The 22138-nt window shown below is 39.4% G+C and overlaps 1 non-coding gene and 1 pseudogene across 1 annotated transcript; both read right to left on the reverse strand.

The window, feature by feature from the left end:
- Window positions 1-2608: 2608 nt before the first annotated feature.
- Window positions 2609-2707, reverse strand: LOC112767498 (small nucleolar RNA R71; annotated as a pseudogene).
- A 15027-nt stretch (window positions 2708-17734) lies between these two features.
- LOC112767885 (small nucleolar RNA R71) lies at window positions 17735-17842 on the reverse strand. The gene has a single exon (XR_003185325.1). It is a non-coding gene; the product is annotated as a small nucleolar RNA R71 (small nucleolar RNA).
- Window positions 17843-22138: the final 4296 nt, after the last annotated feature.

Here is a 22138-nt window from a genome sequence, read left to right on the forward strand (position 1 = left end):
CGTTGGCATGCCAACGTTACCCCCAATGTTGTGATAAAATATGCTTTCTGGAGATTTTAAAATTTTCTAGCGACGCACACGCGTGCTATATGCCTACGCGTGGATTGGAAATTCTGACAATCCATGTGCACGCGTAGCTGACGCGTACACGTGGATGGGTAACGTTGGACCCCAAACGCTACCTAAAATGTTGTTGCCCAACGTGCGCGATTCTGATCTCAAAATGCTGAATTTAAAAACGCGCAACGATGCGCACGCGTCCATGGCGCGTACGTGCAGGCTTAACTTTTGAGAGTCCACGCGCACGCGTACATCGCGCGCATGCGTGGATAGGCCAACATTGGAGGAAACGTTGCCAGTCCAACGACAAGGCCAACATTCTTCTAAAAGCTTTCAAAACTGAAAATTGGGATTTTGCATCCACGCGCCCGCAGCGTACGCGCACGCGTGGATGCGTATTTTGACCCCAAGGGCACAAACGCGCAAAGCACGCGTACGTGTGGGTAGAAGAACGTTGGCACTCTAACGTTGATCCAAACGCCAATGACAGCAAGCAGAACTGAATTTTCTAAAGGGCATTTATTTCAACGTTGGTCCTCAAACGTGGACTCCAACGTGAGCATCAGAATTTGGCAATTCAAACAGATCTCTTCTCAACAGCAAGGGAAACCAATTGGAGCAACTTCAACCCAATTCAATTAAGGCCAAAAGCCCAATTCATAGATTGAAGATCAAGAAAAAAAAGTGTATAAATAGCTTAGAATTGAAGTTAGTTGGGGACTTTTGGAACTTTTGGCGAGAGAGAGATATTGACACTCTGCCAATTTTAATTTTCTGAATTCTTTCAATTTTGCAATGTATCTTTCAATTCCATTTTCCATTTTAAGATCTATGAACAACTAAACCCTTTCATTGGGTTAGGGAGCTCTGTTGCAATTCAATGGATCAATAGTAGTTTTCATCTTCTTCTTCTTTCTTTTCTCTTGATTTTTGTTAGAAAGCTTTCGATCTTAATTTAATTGGGTAGTTGTCTTGACAGAGAAGCTACTCATAATTGGAATCCCTCTTATCCTTGAAAGAGGTATGAGGAATTCATGCTAAAAACACTTTCTCACATTGGATGAGATTGGGGGTTGGATGAATATTATGACATTTAATCCTACCAATTCTTTGATCTATGAATTTGTGTGGTCTAATCAGTGACTGAACTTCATCTCTTCCCATGAGCAATTAAATCAAGATATTGGGCAATTGTTCATGCTTAGAGAGATTGGTGAGCCAAGACATTGGGATCCAATCATCTAAGATCGCCAAGCAATGTCAATGAATGCATTGATTGAGGAAGAGATGAAAATGATTTGATCCGGAGAATTCAATATCTCCTAAAGCCCAATGAATCTCCTACTCTGATCTTACCCATTCTTATTATATTCTGCTTCTTTAATTTCATGCTAATTCCCCATTCCCATTTATTTTCTTGCAATTTAAGTTTCTGTTATTTACTTTCTTACAATTTTAATTTCTGTTCCTTTAATTTCCTGTAATTTAAGTTTCCCGCTAATTTACATTCTGCAACACCAATTCAATTCTGATTTCGCTCAACTAGAATAATTCTCCAATTAACATTGATTAACCAACCAATCCCTGTGGGATACGACCTCACTCTACAGTGAGTTTTTACTTGACGACAATTCGGTGCACTTGCCAGTAGAATATTTGTTGAGAGGCAAATTTTCGTGCATCAAGTTTATGGCGCCGTTGCCGGGGATTGGTTTTGTATTGACAATTACTAAATTGGAGAATAACTAGATTGAGCACTTTTCTTTTCTTTTGAGTAATTGAATTTTAATTCCAGCTGTCATTTTCACTTTCTGCAATTTCTGCTGTTTCTCTTTATTTTTCTCTGTTTTCTTACTTTCCAGCAAGCTAATTCACTAACCATTTGATAAATTACTCTAACCAAGCTAACTATACTCTGTTTTAGTGGACTTTGCATTTGCTGTTTCTTGTACTTGTTCATTATATGATAGGTAGAAGAGAGGTCTCAACCTCTTTTGACAGTGAACCGGAAAGAACCTTCTTGAGATTAAGGAGGGAAGCAAGAGGAAAGAAGGCCATTGGTGCAGAAGAAGAGGAGGAAGACTTGGATATAACCATGGAGGATGATATGGAAAACCATCATGAAGGAGAGATGAACAATCATGCCAGAGGAGGTGCAGCAAACCTTGCTGGACAAGAGAAGAGAGTTCTAGGCTCCTACATCAATCCAAACCCAGGAAATTGTGGTAGCAGCATTCAAAAGCCAACTATCCATGCTAATAATTTTGAATTGAAGCCTCAGCTCATGACACTGGTTCAAAACAATTGTTCTTTTGGAGGAAACACCCAAGAAGACCCTAATCAGCATCTCACTACATTCCTAAGGATCTGTGACACAGTGAAATCAAATGGAGTTCATCCTGATGCTTACAGGCTGCTTTTATTCCCCTTCTCTCTAAGGGATAAAGCATCCAAGTGGCTAAAGTCATTTCCAAAGGAGAGCCTTACAACTTGGGAAGATGTAGTTAACAATTTCTTCGCAAGGTTCTATCCTCCACAAAGAGTCAATAGGCTGAGAGCAGAGGTTCAAACATTTAGATAGCAGGATGGTGAAACCTTGTATGAAGCCTGAGAGAGATTCAAAGATCTGACAAGGAAATGCTCCCCTGAGATGTTTAATGAGTGGGTGCAATTGCATATCTTTTATGAAGGACTTTTCTATGAATCAAAGAAGGCTGTGGATCACTCATCTGGAGGGTCACTCAACAAGAAGAAGACCATTGAAGAAGCCATTGATGTTATTGAGACAATGGCTGACAATGAGTACTTCTATGCCTCAAATAGAAGCAACAACAGGGGAGTCATGGAGCTGAACAACATGGATGCAATTTTGGCTCAGAACAAGATTATTGCCAAGCAATTGGCAGATCTCACAAAGAAGATGGAGGCAAGCCAAGTAGCAGCAATTCACACCCAACCATCAGTACCAGAAGAGTCAAAACACAGAGGAAGAACAAGTCAACTACATTGGAAATTCTGCAAGACAAGAGCATGACCCTTACTCTAAGACTTACAACCCTGGTTGGAAGAACCACCCAACCTTTGGGTGGAAAAACCAACAAAACCAAAACCAAAACCACAGACCCCACAATCCAAACCAGTACAACAACTCCACTCACCAATTCTCCAACCCAAGACCATACCAGACCACACAAAATACTTATTCACAGCCACCATACCAAAACCACAATAACCACTTGACGAGAGAACTTTTGCGTGGTCTAGAAAATTGCGGATAAATCCTCTGACGTTAGGTTTTTTTGCTAGTAAAGAATTTTAATAAAATAGTCTCTTTGTAGATATAGTTTCTAAACCAACAAAAATCCCTTTTGTACAAACGTTTTGGTTGTCACAAGTAACAAACCCCTAAATAAATTGTTAACCGAAGTATTCAAACCTCGGGTCGTCTTCTCAAGGAACTGTAGGAAAGTATGTTCTTATTATTGATTATGGAGATTGTAAATTTGGGGTTTCAAGAATGAGGAACAAATATGACAAATAATTTAAATGGCAATTAAAAATAAATAAATACTGTAAAGCAAACTTTTGGCAAGGGATGAGAAATTAGAAGTCCAGATTAGTTACTCTTCTCAATAATAAAGAAGACTGAATCTTAATTCCACTTAGTTGACCTTTACTAAAGAAAAGGAAAGTCAAGAGACTAATTAGTTTGATCTTCGAATCCTATTTAAAGGGAAAAAGTAAATTCGCTGGAATAAAAATGTCTTCAGATTGAAAGCAATGGTGACATAAATAAAAGAGAGCAATAATAAACTGAAATACCTCAAATAGCATTAATTCAAATAATCTGGAACATAGAAGAATTCATAAATTAGATGGCAAAAGTAAATAATCAACTAAAGTAATGGAATGAATAAAAGTGAAAGGGAAGCTTAAAATAAAGTAACATTAAACCTGGGATTGAGAGTCACTCCTAAAACTAAGAGAAATCCTAAATCCTAAGAGAGAGAGGAGAGAACCTCTCTCAAAACTAGATCTAAATCATGAGAAGTAACTAAATTGGCAAGCTCTCTTTGAATGGATGCATTCTCACACTTTATAATCTCTAATCTATGCCTTCTGGACTTGGATTTGGGCCAAAAAGGGCTTCAGAAATCGCTGGGAACATTTTCTGTAATTTCTGGTGCGTGGCCTCTGTCATGCGTCCGCGTGGGTCACACGGTCGCGTCATTCGAAGCTTGTCTTGTCACGCAGTCGCGTCAGTCATGCGGCCGCGTCATATGTGTTTTGCTTAAGGCGCGCGGTCGCGTCAGTCATGCGGCCGCGTCGCTGTCGATTCGCGCTTGGCATGCGTCCGCGTCGCCCATGCGATCGCGTGGATGCCAGTTTCTTTAGAAACTCTATTTTGTGCTTTCCTTCCATCTTTGTATGTTTCCTTTTCCATCCTTTAAGTCATTCCTGCCTTAGAAGATCTGAAACTACTCAACACACTAATCACGGCATCGAATGGAAATAAAGGTAATTAAAATAATTAATTTTAAAGCATAGGAAACATGTTTTTCACATACATCACATAATAAGGAAGGGAAAGTAAAACTATGCAATTAATATGAATAAGTGGGTGAAGGATTGAATAAATCACTCAAATTAAGCACAAAATATATCATAAAATATGGGTTTATCAACCTCCCCACACTTAAACAATAGCATGTCCTCATGCTAAATCCAAGGTAAAAAGTAAGGTTAAAGTGGTGGAATGTCATGCAATGCAATCTAATCTAAATGCAACTACCTAGATGAATGATGCATCATGCAATTCTAATTTTTATTTACTTGAATATAAAGCTTGCATGTAGTTAAATTAATTCACATTCTCAAGGAGTCATGTATGTATATATATAGCCAAGCCTTAGATAGTGATAAAGTGCCTTTACAATTGAGATGGGAGAGAAAAACATTTTAAAAACTTACAAGACAATTAATAATTTAAGCAGAGATATATGTTAATGAGCTATTGAACCCTCACTGGATTTTGTGTTTACTCTCTAATCACTCAGTGTTTATTGGGTTAATCACTCTATTCTTCTTTTTATTCTTTCTTTCTATAACTTTGTTCTTCATCTAACCAATCAACAATTATAGAATATAGACATACCAAAAATCATGAGGTCTTTAACTAAGGTTGTAATGGGGCCAAGGTAAAGGTAAGGGTATATGTATAAGGCTAAGTGAGCTAATAAGTGAATCCTTAATTAGTCTAAGATCTCACCTAACATACATACTTTCTAAAGCAAAGCTGCTTTACCTATTTTTCCATATTTTTCCACTTTTGATGTTACATGCTCATGCCTTAATGTTTATTTTTATCCCATGTGCATTGCTTTATTTGCATTTGGGGGATTCTTTTGTGTCCCCTTTATTCAAATATTGAAAAATAATAAAATATTTTTTTTATGCACATGGTAATTTAATTTCTTTAACTTCACGTGAGCATGTTTCCCAAAAATTCTTATTTTGAAACATCTTTATTCTTTTTCAACCTTCTACCCTTTGTTTCTATCATCCATGTTCCCAATAGGTTTTCCCACATTTAAACAATTACACAATTTCTATCTTAAGCTAACCAAGGATTCAACTTGGGACTTTATTTTATTTTTCTGTTTAAGGCTAGTAATGTGGCTATAAAATAAGAGGGGATTTAAAGGCTCAAGGGGGCTAACAAGGGTGATGTAAAAGGTAGGCTATTTTAGGATAAGTGAGCTAAAATCAAATAGTGGCCTCAATCATTCTCTTGGTATGTATCTACATTCTAGAATCGGACATATAGATTAAAACAAAGTAAAGAACACCAGAATATAAAAGAAGGGCGGAACACACAGGAATAAAAATTATGGTTTGAATGTAACCATACAATTAAGCTTAAAACTCACAGGCTATGTGTTCTCTAGCTCAAAAATCATTTATCACTTATGTATGTCATGCAGGTTTAGTTAAAAATTCCCATTATTCTCAATGTAAAACTTAAGGTGGCTTTAAAGTTCTAGTGTTTCTCCTTGATAAAATGTTGTTTAATTAACTAACATGTAATGCTATATATACAAGGTGTGGGTTGTTTTGATTCTGTTAAAGTCTCTAGTTTACTTCCTTTTTTTTCAATCTATTCCGAGTTGTCTTATGCTAAAAATGGTAAACTATACTAATCAATCCACAATTTCTATACTAGTAAGTTAGAATTGCAACTAAACTAAGTGGCTAAAATATGAACTAAAAATGCAAAATACAGAAATAGAGTATAAATACATAAACAACAATCTATAAGTACTGCAAAATAGAAATAAAAAAAGAAAAATACAGAAAAAATAGCAAAATAAATAAAAAGAGTATGTAGTGGTTCACCAAAAAAGAACGCCAGAGATGGCGACCTCCCCACACTTAAAATGTAGCATCGTCCCTGATGCTCACTCAAGCAGCGTGTGAAGGAGTGTCATCACTGGAAGGGTGGGTAGCTGGGGTCTCTGTGGTGGTGATCTGAGCATCCGGTTGCTGTAGAGGAAGGGCTGTCTGAATAGGGATCTCAGGGTCTACAGCCTGGATCTGATGCGGGGTCTCCTGCTGGTGGGCTGCCTGCTGGGTGCCTGCCTGTGCTGCCTCCTGCTGTGGATGAGGCGCAGCCTCGGGTGCATCCGCCTCCTCTTCAGATGCCTCGGATGGTGTGTCAGACTCGGAGGGAATGTCGCCCGATCGTGTCATCAGCTTCAGGTGCTCATAGCGTCACTTGTTGCGACGCTCCATCTAGTCAAGCCGTCGAAACAGGTGGTGCACTAGATGATAGATGGGCTCTGGGGCAGGTGGAGGTGCAGTGGTGGTGGCAAGTGTAGCTGTGGAGGAAGAGGGGCCAGCAGATGGTGTGGCAGTGTCACCAGAAGCAGTGAGGAATGGAAGTCTGTAGCCCAAGGCCAGAAAGTTCCTGCTGTATGGGATAATCTTCTTGCATTCTGCAGCAGGTGGCCTCTCATCAGCATCCTCCCAAGGCACGTCAGCTCGACGGCCTAGCTGTGTGATCAAATATGGAAAGGAAAGAGTGCCTCGAACGTGGACCCTGGCCATGTAGAACCGGATAAAGCGTGGTAGGTACAGGTCCTTACCCTCCATCACACACCATAGGAGGGTGATCATAGTGGCAGGTATATCTATCTCGTGAGTACTCGGCATAATGAAGTTGTTAAGTATCTGATGCCACAGCCGAGCCTCATCATTCAAGTATGCCCGCTTGATTCCCTTGGGCATGGTGGTGTTCTGACCCATAATCCAAGGAACGGTCGGGTCAAGGGCTATCCGGGCCTTGACTGCATCCCAATCAAACTTCAGAAAGCGCATGTCTTCCTCAGCTTTCTGATAACCATCTGGCTGATCAGATTTAGGCAGAAGCTTCAGAACATCTTCAATTGCCTCTTCAGTGATCAGAATCTGCTTCCTCCTAAGGTTCACTGCATCTAGGGAAGTCTTGAAGTAATTGCAGTAGAATTCCCTTACCCAAGATGCATTGACCTCAGACAGGTTTCTCTCCAGAAAGAACCAGCCTCTTTGTTTGATCTGATCAGAGGTGTATTGCTGGAGTTCTTCTGGGATCTTCAGAGTCCTCTCCAGGTATAGGTTCCTGGAGTTTGCAAACGCCGGATACTTCAGCTCACAGTATCGGTTTGCAAACTTCACTGGGTCATTAGCAGGGAGTAGCTGGTCGGCCTTCTCCTGTGGGGTGAAGTTTTTCTCCCGCCAGGAGGCATCATGCATGAGATCTATGATAGACATAGATGATTCTCCTCTTTTACGTTTGCTAGTGGTAGCCTTTCCTTTTCCCTTTCTCTGGGAATCTGACATCCTGAAAAATAGAAAACCAGGATATAATAAAAATAGGAAAACAAATAGGCAAATAGTCAAAAGAAACATAAAGTGGCAAAGGAGAATTAGAATGAGGTAAATGAGTTAAGTAAATGTGCATTAAGGATTGTATAGGAGTTAAAAGTTCGAAAGAAAAAATTCACAATCCAAAATGTAATAGAAGGCATGTTAAGTAGGAAAAATTATCAGTATGTCATGGTTAGAGGGTTAAAAGAAAGTGAAAAACCAGAAAAAAGATTTTAAAAGGTTAGTTTGGTTAGAATTAAAAAAGAGTTCAGGAAATTAGAATTAGTGAGTTAATGAAAAATGGGTTAAGGTAAGTGGCATAAGGATAATTTTCTAAGTAACAAGCATTCATAATTAGAAGCGATAGGTAACTCATAACCAACAAGGAAAACAGGTTGATGATGATTCAAATAGATATAGAAATAGCAAATATTGGAATCAAACATCAAAAATGCAATATATGAACCAGAAAATCAAAGACAATAAGAATGCGTGCCTGGCATTCATGAATGGGTTTGGGTAAAGCAGAGGAAAGCAGATTTCAAAATGCCAAAACCAAAACATGAATAAAAATATTTAACAAAAATTTGGGCAGCATTCCGGCTAAAATTGGATTGTCCCGGATAGGGGTGTCAAAAATCCCCAGGAGGCGGGTATCCCCGCGGGGACCGCCCCGAATGGAACCCCATTGGTGGGGAATTTTTTCCGTGGGGATGGGGATGGGGAGCAAAATTCCCCCGAGACAGGCGCGGGGACCCGAGCGGGGATCCCCGCCCCATCCCCGATAATTTCCCGAATGTTTGAAATTTCTTAAATAACCTTACTTTATTTCTAACATAGGTGGGTTTTTTAGTAATTTTACCAATTAAAAAAACCCTAACCCTATTATTCAGTCTTCCCTACTCACTGTGTTGTATAATTTTGATTTTCTCTCTTTTTATGTATCTAAAGCAATTAGACATATAGGGTTTATAATTTTGAAATAGTTAGGGTTTGATTTTGAAATAGTTGCTTGATTTTCTCTCCTTCTATGTATCTAAAGCAATTATGATTTTTCTTGCTGAGTATGCTGACCATCAAAGAATACTTGATGTTAAAGACTATATCTTATTGCTTTTTTTAGAATGGAAGTTGTATTTTAAGATTTTATTTTATGGATTATAATTTGCTATGTTGTATTTTGGACTTATAATCTTGGATAAGATATGTTTGTGTGTTTGTAATAGTATTTTGTAGTTTGTTTTTTATTTTTTTGATATTTTTTACTATAATTTTCATATGAATGTTAAATATAAGGGGATGGGGAATGGGGCCCCGCGGGGAATATGGGGAACGCGGGGAATGGGGATGAGGACAATTATCCCCCATGGCGGGGATCGGGGCGGGGATGGGGATTAATTCTGGGGGCGGGGACGGGGAGCAAGGAGGCATCCCCCGCCCCCGCCCCGCCCCATTGACATCCCTAGTCCCAGAAAATAAACAGCAATCAAATAGTTCATATGAATTAAAATTAAAGCTTGCAATTACATATAAGGAATATAAACATGAAAATTCAGTGTAAAGAGCAGCATGAAACAAGAAATCACAGCATATGAACATTACAAACATCACAGCAACAGCAGAATTACAAATTTGATAAAACAGAAACATGAACAGTGCAAGTAAACAGGCCTAAATCCACTAACCACATCCTAGGCTACCTAACAACTTAAAATCCACTACAACATGCATATCTAACTAGCCTAAACATGAACATAAACAGAAAATAATGAAATAATGACTAAGGATAGAAGGGTGGCGTTCGTCGAAACCTGGTAGGGCGAATAAGGAGAGTGGGCAGAAAGGTGGCTGGGGGTGGTGGTGACAGCGTCTGGCGCGGCGGCTGGCGGTGGTGGGCACGGCTGTTCGGGGCAGGAGGAAAGAAGGGATGGGTAATAGGGTAGGGGGTAAGAGGGGAAGGGAGGGGGTAGGTGTGTGTGTGGTGGATGGGGAGCGCGGCTGGGACGGGCGGCGGCGGTGGGTAGTGGTTGCGAAGGGGGCAGTGGTGGAGAGGGGGGAAGAAGAAGAAAGAAGAAGAAAGAAGGGGGAGGAGGAAGGGGGGTAGGTGGCGGCGGCGTCTGGGAGGTCGGCGACATCTGGGGGTGGCGATGATGGTGGCTGGATGGTGGTGGTTGGATTGGAGAGAAGAAGAGAGGGAGGAGAGGGTTTCAAGAGGGGCGCGACTGATAGGGTTCGCGTGGTTGGGGGGTTATAAATTTGAATCCACACGGTTGCGTGGGGCACGCGGTCGCGTGGGTGAAGCGAAATGGGGATGACGCGATCGCGTGGGTGACGCGATCGCATGGAGGGCAAAAAAGATTGAATGACGCGATCGCCTAGCGCATGCGATCGCGTTGTTGGGATTTGTGCTAAATGCACGAATCTAGCGTCGTTTCAGCGCAACTCTCTATCTCCTTTGGAGTGCTCGTGCAATCCATGCGACGCGGTCGTGTCGCTCACGCGGCTGCGTGGGATTGGCATTGTGCAAGTGACGCGGTCACGTGGGTGACGCGATCGCGTGGGTCATTTGTGCGAAACGCATAACGGCCGCACGATTCCAGCCTAACTTTCTGGATGTTGGATTTTTACGCCGATTTCCATATCACGCGGCCGCATGGATGACGCGGTCGCATGGGTAGTGTTTTTCGCAATATGACACGATCGCATGAGTGATGCGGTCGCATCGCGCACCATTTTTTTTATGCAGTATGCAGAATGCAATGATTAATATGAATGCGATGCAAAATTCTAGGTTCAATATTATAAAATAAAATAAAACTTGAAATCAAACAAAACAAAATAAAAATTGAAAATTGAACGATCATACCATGGTGGGTTGTCTCCCACCTAGCACTTTTAGTTAAAGTCCTTAAGTTGGACATTGGATGAGCTTCCTGTTATGGCGGCTTATGCTTAAATTCATCCAAAAATCTCCACCAATGCTTGGAATGCCAATAGCCTCCGGGGTCCCAAACTAGGCATGTAAAGCTCCTGAGCAGCTTCAAACAAATTTTTAGGCTCCCGGGATGACGAATGTCGGAATAGATTCTAGGATCCCAAACTTTGCTTTTAAATCCGCCTCCGTCTTGATCTATACTTTTCCATCCAGGCGGTTTAGAAAGTAGATTCTCACCATGGTGACCAAACGTTTTCCGAGATCCATTCAATTGAACGTGATACCAATCCATGCACTTCAAGTTGAAGTGTGGAACCTTATTGAACCTTGTGCACCAGCTCTGAGCACGAGCCATTTCCCTCTTACTCTTAAAGCCGCAGAGAGCTCTAAGCTGGCCATCTGTTTCAAGCAAACCATATTCAAGTGAAAAAGTAAAGTTAAAGGTTAAGGATTGTACCCACTTGAAGCTTGTATTGGGTGGTAATGGCCTTGGGGTAGGTGTTTCCGGTGGTTCTGTAAGTTCTACTCCCTTGTGCTCTTCTGTGAATTCCTCCACTTCTTTGCAAGGTTCTTCAAATGCATCTGTGTCCTGGTCAAAGTCTTCTGTGTCTTCCTTATCACTTGAGTCATAGACTGGAGGTTGAGAGAAATCTACCTCTGCATCATCTTCGTATTCATTTGGAGAAGATTCTTCGATCTCAGAGAATTCACTTGCGGATGCAAGTTCATTACTAAGAGAGATTGACTTGTGACTATCATCTTCAAGGGAATTTGTGTCCTGGGTTATTCCGTCTAGTTCTTCATAAATGACTTGCCTTGGAGATTGTGCACTGTCCTCCTTAGCATCAACTGTAACGTCCTTGACGGAGTTCTCCTCAGCTCTGAATTCCCATAGAGGTTCAGCATCTCCTAGATCTTCAACCAACTCTTCTTCTTGTTGTAATAGGAATTCATTCTCTGTCTTGTCCACTAGAGTTTCTAGTATTTCCTTCATGCTACGCTCTTCGTTAGATTGTCCACATGGGGCTGTGGTTGGTCCTTGAATGTTCGAACGTCTAGAAGCTAATTGAATTACTGCTTGCTCCAGTTGTCGAATGGTTGTTTGAAGTTTATTTACTGTTTCTTTGAGGCGAACCTCTGATTCTCGGGGTGATGGATTCAGACATGATACATAGGAAAGTGGTGGTGCTTGGGAGTGATTGGATTGGAACTGGGGTAAATAGAGCTCATGTGGTGGCGAATGGTGAAGAGAAGCTTGTGAGTGCGGTGGTTCGAGGTTATGTTGAGAGGATGGTCTATAGGCACGGGGTGGGGCTTGTTGGTAGTTACAAGGTTGTCCACCATATCTATCAGCTGGGTATGCATTGTAGAATGGTCGTTGTCCATGATATCTTGGAAGGTGTTGTTGCCTAAAGGGTTGATTAGATCCTCTTGGCTCCATCCATCCTTGATTGGTTTGACCTTGATGCATATTCCTGCTGTAACTTCTATTTTCTTCAACAAAGTTAGAACCAAACTCAAAGCGAGAGGGGTGAGAGTTCATAGTAGCAAATAAAATTAAAAAGGAAAAACAGAAATAAATAAACAAGTAAAAGAAAAATATTTACAATAACCAATAATAAGGCACACGTTAGCAGTTTCTCGACAACGGCACCATTTTGACGTTGGGTTTTTTTGCTAGTAAAGAATTTTAATAAAGTAGTCGCTTTGTAGATATAGTTTCTAAACCAACAAAAATCCCTTCGTACAAACGTTTTGGTTGTCATAAGTAACAAACCCCTAAATAAATTGTTAACCGAAGTATTCAAATCTCGGGTCGTCTTCTCAAGGAACTGCAGGGAAGTATGTTCTTATTATTGATTATGGAGATTGTAAATTTGGGGTTTCAAGAATGAGGAACAAATATGACAAATAATTTAAATGGCAATTAAAAATAAATAAATACTGTAAAGCAAACTTTTGGCAAGGGATGAGAAATTGGAAGTCCAGATTAGTTACCCTTCTCAATAATAAAGAAGATTGAATCTTAATTCCATTTAGTTGACCTTTACTAAAGCAAAGGAAAGTCAAGGGACTAATTAGTTTGATCTTCGAATCCTATTTATTTCCTAAGAAAAGATTGGGATTATTGAAGGTCAATTCAATTAGCAAAGATAACAGTTATCAATTATGTTGAGCTAAGATAACTCCTGAGTTACTGATTTCTTAACCAAGAGCAAAAGGGAAAAAGTAAATTCGCTGAAATAAAAATGTCTTCAGATTGAAAGCAATGGTGACATAAATAAAAGAGAGCAATAATAAACTGAAATACCTCAAATAGCATTAATTCAAATAATCTGGAACATAGAAGAATTCATAAATTAGATGGCAAAAGTAAATAATCAACTAAAGTAATGGAATGAATAAAAGTGAAAGGGAAGCTTAAAATAAAGGAACATTAAACCTGGGATTGAGAGTCACTCCTAAAACTAAGAGAAATCTTAAATCCTAAGAGAGAGAGAGGAGAGAACCTCTCTCAAAACTAGATCTAAATCATGAGAAGTAACTAAATTGGCGAGCTCTCTTTGAATGGATGCATTCCCACACTTTATAATCTCTAATCTATGCCTTCTGGACTTGGATTTGGGCCAAAAAGGGCTTCAGAAATCGCTGGGAGCGTTTTCTATAATTTCTGGTGCATGGCCTCTGTCACGCGTCCGCGTGGGTCACACGGTCACGTCATTCGGAGCTTGTCTTGTCACGCGGTCGCGTCAGTCATGCAGCCGCGTCATATGTGTTTTGCTTAAGGCGCGTGATGAGCGGATAATTTATACGCTTTTTGGCATTGTTTTTAGTATGTTTTTAGTAGGATCTAGTTACTTTTAGGGATGTTTTCATTAGTTTTTATGTTAAATTCACATTTCTGGACTTTACTATGAGTTTTTGTGTTTTTCTGTGATTTCAGGTATTTTCTGGCTGAAATAGAGGGACTTGAGCAATAATCAGATTCAGAGGTTGAAGAAGGACTACTGATGCTGTTGGATTCTGACCTCCCTGCACTCAAAGTAGATTTTCTAGAGCTACAGAACTTGAAACGGTGCGTTTCCAATTGCGTTGGAAAGTAGACATCCAGAGCTTTCCAGCAATGTATAATAGTCCATACTTTGCTCAAGTTTAAACGACGTAAACTGGCGTTCAACGCCAGCTATCTGCCCAATTCTGGAGTTCAGCGCCAGAAATGGATCAAAAACCAGAGTTGAACGCCAGAAATGGATCAAAACCTGGCGTTCAACTCCACAAATGGCCTTTGCACGTGGAAAGTTAAAGCTCAGCCCAAGCACACACCAAGTGGGCCCCGGAAGTGGATTTATGCATCAATTACTTCTTTCTGTAAACCCAAGTGACTAGTTTATTATAAATAGGACCTTTTTCTATTGTATTTGATCATCTTTGGTCTCAGTTTTAATCCATTGTTCATCTTAGGAGACTATTGATCACGTTTTAGGGGGCTGGCCATCTCGGCCATGCCTGGACCTTTCACTTATGTATTTTCAACGGTAGAGTTTCTACACTCCATAGATTAAGGTGTGGAGCTCTGCTGTTCCTCAAAGATTAATGCAAAGTACTACTGTTTTCTATTCAATTCATCTTATTTCACTTCTAAGATATTCATTCGCACTTCAACCTGAATGTGATGAACGTGACAATCATCATCATTCCCTATGAACGCGTGCCTGACAACCACTTCCGTTCTACCTTCGACTGAATGTGTATCTCTTAGATCTCTTAATCAGAATCTTCGTGGTGTAAGCTAGAATGATGGCAGCATTCAAGAGAATCTGAAAAGTCTAAACCTTGTCTGTGGTATTCCGAGTAGGATTCAATGATTGAATGACTGTGACGAGCTTCAAACGCGCGATTGCTGGGCGTAGTGACAGACGCAAAAGGATAGTAAATCCTATTCCAGCATGATCGAGAACCAACAGATGAATAGCCGTGCCATGACAGGGTGCGTTGATCATTTTCACTGAGAGGATAAGATGAAACCATTGACAAGGGTGATGCCTCCAGACGATTAGCCGTGCCGTGACAGGGCATTGGATCATTTTCCCAAGAGATGACCGAAAGTAGCCATTGACAGTGGTGATGTATCACATAAAGCCAGCCATGGAAAGGAGTAAGACTGATTGGATGAAGATAGCAGGAAAGCAGAGGTTCAGAGGAACGAAAGCATCTCTATTCACTTATCTGAAACTCTCACCAATGATTTACATAAGTATTTCTATCCCTATTTTATTATATTATTTTCGAAAACTCCATAACCATTTGATATCCGCCTGACTGAGATTTACAAGGTGACCATAGCTTGCTTCATACCAACAATCTCCGTGGGATTCGACCCTTACTCACGTAAGGTATTACTTGGACGACCCAGTGCACTTGCTGGTTAGTTGTGCGAAATTGTGAACCATGGTATTGGCATCATGTTTTTGGCGCCATTACCAGGGAAAGAAAGAGCGATGAATTTTTTACATAATTAAAGTGTAATTACAATATCCGCGCCCCAAGTTTTTGGCGCCGTTGCCGGGGATTGTTCGAGTTTGGACAACTGACGGTTCATCTTGTTGCTCAGATTAGCTAATTTTCTTTTTGTTTTGTTTTCAAAAATTTTTCAAAAATCTTTCAAAAATTTCTCCTTTGTTTTCGAAAAAATTTTTTAAAATAAATGTTTTCAAAAATATATTTTTCTTCAGAATTTTTAAGAATGAATTCTAGTGTTTCATGAAGCATGGCTGGCTGTAAAGCCATGTCTAATACGACTGTAGGGCATGTTAGACGTGTCATGTCTGAGTTACATACTAAAGCTTGGCTGGCTATTAAGCCATGCCTGACCCTTTGATTGGAGCTTTAGAGCATAAGATTCCTGGAATTCATATTAAAAATTTTGAATCCTTATTTTTCTCTTTTCTAAATAATTTTTGAAAAATATAAAATAAAAATCCAAAAAAATTAGAAAATCATAAAAATCAAAAATATTTTTTGTGTTTCTTGTTTGAGTCATGTGTCATGTTATAAGTTTGGTGTCAATTGCATGTGCATCTTGCATTTTTCGAAAATAATCATGCATTCATAGTGTTCTTCATTATCTTCAAGTTGTTCTTGGTAAGTCTTCTTGTTTGATCTTTGCATTTGCATGTTTTGTGTCTTTTCTTGTTTTTCATATGCATTCTTGAATTCTTAGTGTCTAAGCATTAAAGAATTCTAAGTTTGGTGTCTTGCATGTTTTCTTTGCATTAAAAATTTTTCAAAAAATATGTTCTTGGTGTTCATCATGATCTTCATAGTGTTCTTGGTGTTCATCTTGACATTCATAGCATTCTTGCATGCATCACATGTTTTGATCTAAAATTCTCATGCATTGCATCATTTTTCTTGTTTTTCTCTCTCATCATTAAAAATTCAAAAATAAAAAAAAATATCTTTCCCTTTTTCTCTCTTAAAATTTCGAAAATTAGATTTGATTCTTTCAAAAAATTTTAAAAATCTAGTTGTTTTCATGAGTCAAATCAAATTTTCAATTTAAAAATCTTATCTTTTTCAAAAATCAAATCTTTTTCAATTTTCTTAGTTATTTTCAAAAATTCTAAAAACATTTTTCAAAAACATTTTTCTTATTTCTATATCAAATTTTCGAAAATAACAATAACAATTAATGTTTTGATTCAAAAATTTCAAGTTTGTTACTTACTTGTTAAGAAAGATTCAAACTTTGAGTTCTAGAATCATATCTTATGATTTCTTGTGAATCAAGTCATTAATTGAGATTTTAAAAATCAAATCTTTTTCAAAAAAAAACTAATTTCAATCATATCTTCTCAAAAATATCTTCTCATCTTATCTTTTTCAAAAAAATTTGATTTCAAAATATCTTTTCTAACTTCCTAACTTCTTATCTTTTCAAAATTTGTTTCAACTAACTAACTAACTTTTTGTTTGTTTCTTATCTTTTTCAAAACTACCTAACTAACTCTCTCTCTCTCTAATTTTCGAAAATATCTTCCCCCTTTTTCAAAAATTTCTTTTTAATTAACTAATTATTTTAACTTTTGATTTTAAAAAAAATTTCGAAAAAAATTACTCACATTTTTCAAAAACTATTTTCGAAAATCACTAACTCTTTTTCAAAAATTATTTTCGAAAATTCCCCTCCTCTCTCATCTCCTTCTATTTGTTTATTCATCTACTAACATCTCTCCCTCACTCACAAAAAAAAAGAGGATCTCTATTATTATTATTTTTCTGTGCCCTCTTCTTTGTCATATAAGCAGGAGCAAGGACAAGAATATTCTTGTTGAAGCAGATCCAGAACCTGAAAGGACTCTGAAAAGGAAACTAAGAGAAGCTGAATTACAACAAACCAATAAGCACCTGTCAGAAATTATCAAACAGGAAAAGGAGATGGCAGCTGAAAATAATAATAATGCAAGGAGAATGCTTGGTGACTTTACTGCACCTAATTCCAATTTACATGGAAGAAGCATCTCCATTCCTACCATTGGAGCAAACAACTTTGAGCTGAAACCTCAGCTAGTTTCTCTGATGCAGCAGAACTACAAGTTTCATGGACTTCCATCTGAAGATCCTTTTCAGTTCTTAACTGAATTCCTGTAGATCTGTGATACTGTTAAGACTAATGGAGTAGATCCTGAAGTCTACAGGCTCATGCTTTTCCCATTTGCTGTAAGAGACAGAGCTAGAATCTGGTTGGACTATCAACCCAGAAACAGCCTGAACTCTTGGGATAAGCTGGTCACGGCTTTCTTAGCCAAGTTCTTTCCTCCTCAAAAGCTGAGCAAGCTTAGAGTGGATGTTCAAACCTTCAAACAGAAAAAAGGTGAATCCCTCTATGAAGCTTGGGAAAGATACAAACAGTTGACCAAAAAGTGTCCTTCTGACATGCTTTCAGAATGGACCATCCTGGATATATTCTATGATGGTTTATCTGAGCTATCAAAGATGTCATTGGATACTTCTGCAGGTGGATCCATTCACCTAAAGAAAACGCCTGCAGAAGCTCAAGAACTTATTGACATGGTTGCTAATAACCATTGCATGTACACTTCTGAGAGGAATCCTGTGAGTAATGGGACGCCTATGAAGAAGGGAGTTCTTGAAATTGATACTCTGAATGCCATATTGGCTCAGAATAAAATATTGACTCAGCAAGTCAATACGATTTCCCAGAGTCTGAATGGAATGCAAGCTGCATCCAACAGTACTCAAGAGGCATCTTCTGAAGAAGAAGCTTATGATCCTGAGAACCCTGCAATAGCAGAGGTAAATTACATGGGTGAACCTTATGGAAACACATATAATCCATCATGGAGAAATCACCCAAATCTCTCATGGATGGATCAAAAGCCTCAACAAGGCTTTAATAATGGTGGAAGAAACAGGTTTAGCAACAGCAAGCTTTTTCCATCATCCACTCAGTAACAAACAGAGAATTCTGAGCAGAATCCATCTAGCTTAGCAAATTTAGTCTCTGATCTATCTAAGGCCACTGTGAGTTTCATGAATGAAACAAGGTCTTCCATTAGAAATTTGGAAGCACAAGTGGGCCAGCTGAGTAAAAGGATCACTGAAATCCCTCCTAGTACTCTCCCAAGCAATACAGAAGAGAATCCAAAAGGAGAGTGCAAGGCCATTGACATAAGCACCATGGCCGAACCTGTAAGGGAAGGAGAGGACGTGAATCCCAAGGAGGAAGACCTCCTGGGACGTCCAGTGATCAATAAGGAGCTTCCCTCTGAGGAACCAAAGGACTCTGAGGCTCATCCAGAGACCATAGAGATTCCATTGAACCTCCTTATGCCATTCATGAGCTCTGATGAGTATTCCTCTTCTGAAGAGAATGAGGATGTTACTGAAGAGCAAACTGCCAAGTTTCTTGGTGCAATCATGAAGCTGAATGCCAAATTATTTGGTATTGAAACTTGGGAAGATGAACCTCCCTTGTTCACCAATGAACTAAGTGATCTGGATCAACTGACATTGCCTCAGAAGAGACAGGATCCTGGAAAGTTCATAATACCTTGTACCATAGGCACCATGATCTTTAAGGCTCTGTGTGACCTTGGTTCAGGAATAAACCTCATGCCCCTCTCTGTAATAGAAAAACTGGGAATCTATGGGGTGCAAGCTGCTAGAATCTCATTAGAGATGGTAGACAATTCAAGAAAACAGGCTTATGGACAAGTAGAGGACGTGCTAGTAAAGGTTGAAGGCCTTTACATCCCTGCTGATTTCATAGTCCTGGATACTGGAAAGGAAGAGGATGAATCCATCATCCTAGGAAGACCTTTCCTAGCCACAGCAAGAGCTGTGATTGATGTGGACAGAGGAGAATTGATCCTTCAATTAAATAAGGACAACCTTGTATTTACAACTCAAGGATCTCTCTCTGCATCCATGGAGAGGAAGCAGAAAAAGCTTCTCTCAAAGCAGAGTCAACCAAAGCCCCCACAGTCAGACTCTAAGTTTGGTGTTGGGAGGCCACAACCAAACTCTAAGTTTGGTGTTGAACTCCCATATCCAAACTCTAAGTTTGGTGTTGGAGAGTCTCAACCATGCTCTGAACATCTGTGAGGCTCCATGAGAGCCCACTGTCAAGCTATTGACATTAAAGAAGCGCTTGTTGGGAGGCAACCCAATGTTTATTTATCTAACTATATTTTTGTTTTTCATGTTTTCTTAGGTTCATGATCATGTGGAGTCACAAAATAAATATAAAAATTGGAAACGGAATCAAAAACAGCAAAAGAAAAATCACACCCTGGAGGAAGCACCTGCCTGGCGTTCAACGCCAGAACAGAGCATGGTTCTGGTGCTGAACGCCCAAAATGGGTAGCATCCTGGCGCTGAATGCCCAGAACAAGCATGGTTCTGGCGTTCAACGCCAGAAATGGCAACAAATGGGCGTTGAACGCCCAAAACACCAACCTGGCGCTGAACGCCCAGAGTTGTGTGCAAAGGCATTTTACATGCCTAATTGGTGCAGGGATGCAAATCCTTGACACCTCAGGATCTGTGGACACCACAGGATCATCTCAGGATCTGTGAATCCCACAGGATCCCCACCCACCTCACCCTCTCTCTCTCCATTCATGATCATCCCTTCTGTTCTTCATTCACCACTCACATCCATACACAAATCCCTCCATCTCCTCCATATCTTCTTCTTCTTCTATTCTTTCTTCTTTTGCTCGAGGGCGAGCAACATTCTAAGTTTGTTGTGGTAAAAGCATAAGCTTTTTGTTTTTCCATTACCATTGATGGCACCTAAACCTCTAAAAGAGGGGAAGGGAAGACAAAGGCTTCCACCTCCGAGTCATGGGAGATGGAAAGATTCATCTCAAGGGTCTATAGCTCAGTGGTAGAACATGTGGCTGCAAATCAAGAGATCCCTGAGATACCTCAGGGGATGCACTTCCCTCCACATAAATATTAGGAGCAAATCAACACCTCCCTAGGAGAATTAAGTTCCAACATGGGACAATTAAGGGTGGAACATCAAGAGCACTCCATCATCCTTCATGAAATAAGAGAAGATCAAAAAGCAATGAGGGAGGAGCAACAAAGACAAGGAAGAGACATAGAAGAGCTCAAGGACATCTTTGGTTCCTCAAGAAGGAAACGCCACCATCACTAAGGTGGATTCATTCCTTGTTCTTATTTCTTCTGTTTTTCGTTTTCTATGTTATGTGCCTATCTATGTTTGTGTCTTCATTACATGATCATTAGTAGTTAGTAACTATGTCTTAAAGTTATGAATGTCCTATGAATCTATCACCTCTCTTAAATGAAAAATGTTTTAACTCAAAAGAACAAGAAGTACATGAGTTTCGAATTTATCCTTGAACTTAGTTTAATTATATTGATGTGGTGACAATGCTTCTTGTTTTCTGAATGTATGCTTAAACAGTGCATATGTCTTTTGAAGTTGTTGTTTAAGAATGTTAAATATGTTGGCTCTTGAAAGAATGATGACTAGGAGACATGTTATTTGATAATCTGAAAAATCATAAAAATGATTCTTGAAGCAAGAAAAAGCAGCAAAGAACAAAGCTTGCAGAAAAAAAATAGGCAAAAAAAATAGAAAGAAAAAGAAAAAGCAAGCAGAAAAAGCCAAAAGCTCTTAAAACCAAAAGGCAAGGGCAAATAAAAAGGATCCCAAGGCTTTGAGCATCAGTGGATAGGAGGGCCTAAAGGAATAAAATCCTGGTCTAAGCGGCTAAACCAAGCTGTCCCTAACCATGTGCTTGTGGCGTCTAAGTGTCAAGTGAAAACTTGAGACTGAGCGGTTAAAGTCAAGGTCCAAAGCAAAAAAAAGAGTGTGCTTAAGAACCCTGGACACCTCTAATTGGGGACTCTAGCAAAGCTGAGTCACAATCTGAAAAGGTTCACCCAATTATGTGTCTGTGGCATTTATGTATCCAGTGGTAATACTGGAAAACAAAGTGCTTAGGGCCACGGCCAAGACTCATAAAATAGCTGTATTCAAGAATCATCATACTGAACTAGGAGAATCAATAACACTATCTGAACTCTGAGTTCCTATGGATGCCAATCATTCTGAACCTCAATGGATAAAGTGAGATGCCAAAACTATTCAAGAGGCAAAAAGCTATAAGTCCCGCTCATTTGATTGGAGCTATGTTTCATTGATAGTTTGGAATTTATAGTATATTCTCTTCTTTTTATCCTATTTAATTTTCAGTTTCTTGAGGACAAGCAACAATTTAAGTTTGGTATTGTGATGAGCGGATAATTTATACGCTTTTTGGCATTGTTTTTAGTATGTTTTTAGTAGGATCTAGTTACTTTTAGGGATGTTTTCATTAGTTTTTATGTTAAATTCACATTTCTGGATTTTACTATGAGTTTTTGTGTTTTTCTGTGATTTCAGGTATTTTCTGGCTGAAATAGAGGGACTTGAGCAATAATCAGATTCAGAGGTTGAAGAAGGACTACTGATGCTGTTGGATTCTGACCTCCCTGCACTCAAAGTAGATTTTCTAGAGCTACAGAACTTGAAACGGTGCGTTTCCAATTGCGTTGGAAAGTAGACATCTAGAGCTTTCCAGCAATGTATAATAGTCCATACTTTGCTCAAGTTTAAACGACGTAAACTGGCGTTCAACGCCAGCTATCTGCCCAATTCTGGAGTTCAGCGCCAGAAATGGATCAAAAACCAGA

The sequence above is a fragment of the Arachis hypogaea genome, chromosome 17 (genome assembly GCF_003086295.3).
Source record: "Arachis hypogaea cultivar Tifrunner chromosome 17, arahy.Tifrunner.gnm2.J5K5, whole genome shotgun sequence".
Lineage (NCBI taxonomy): Eukaryota > Viridiplantae > Streptophyta > Magnoliopsida > Fabales > Fabaceae > Arachis > Arachis hypogaea.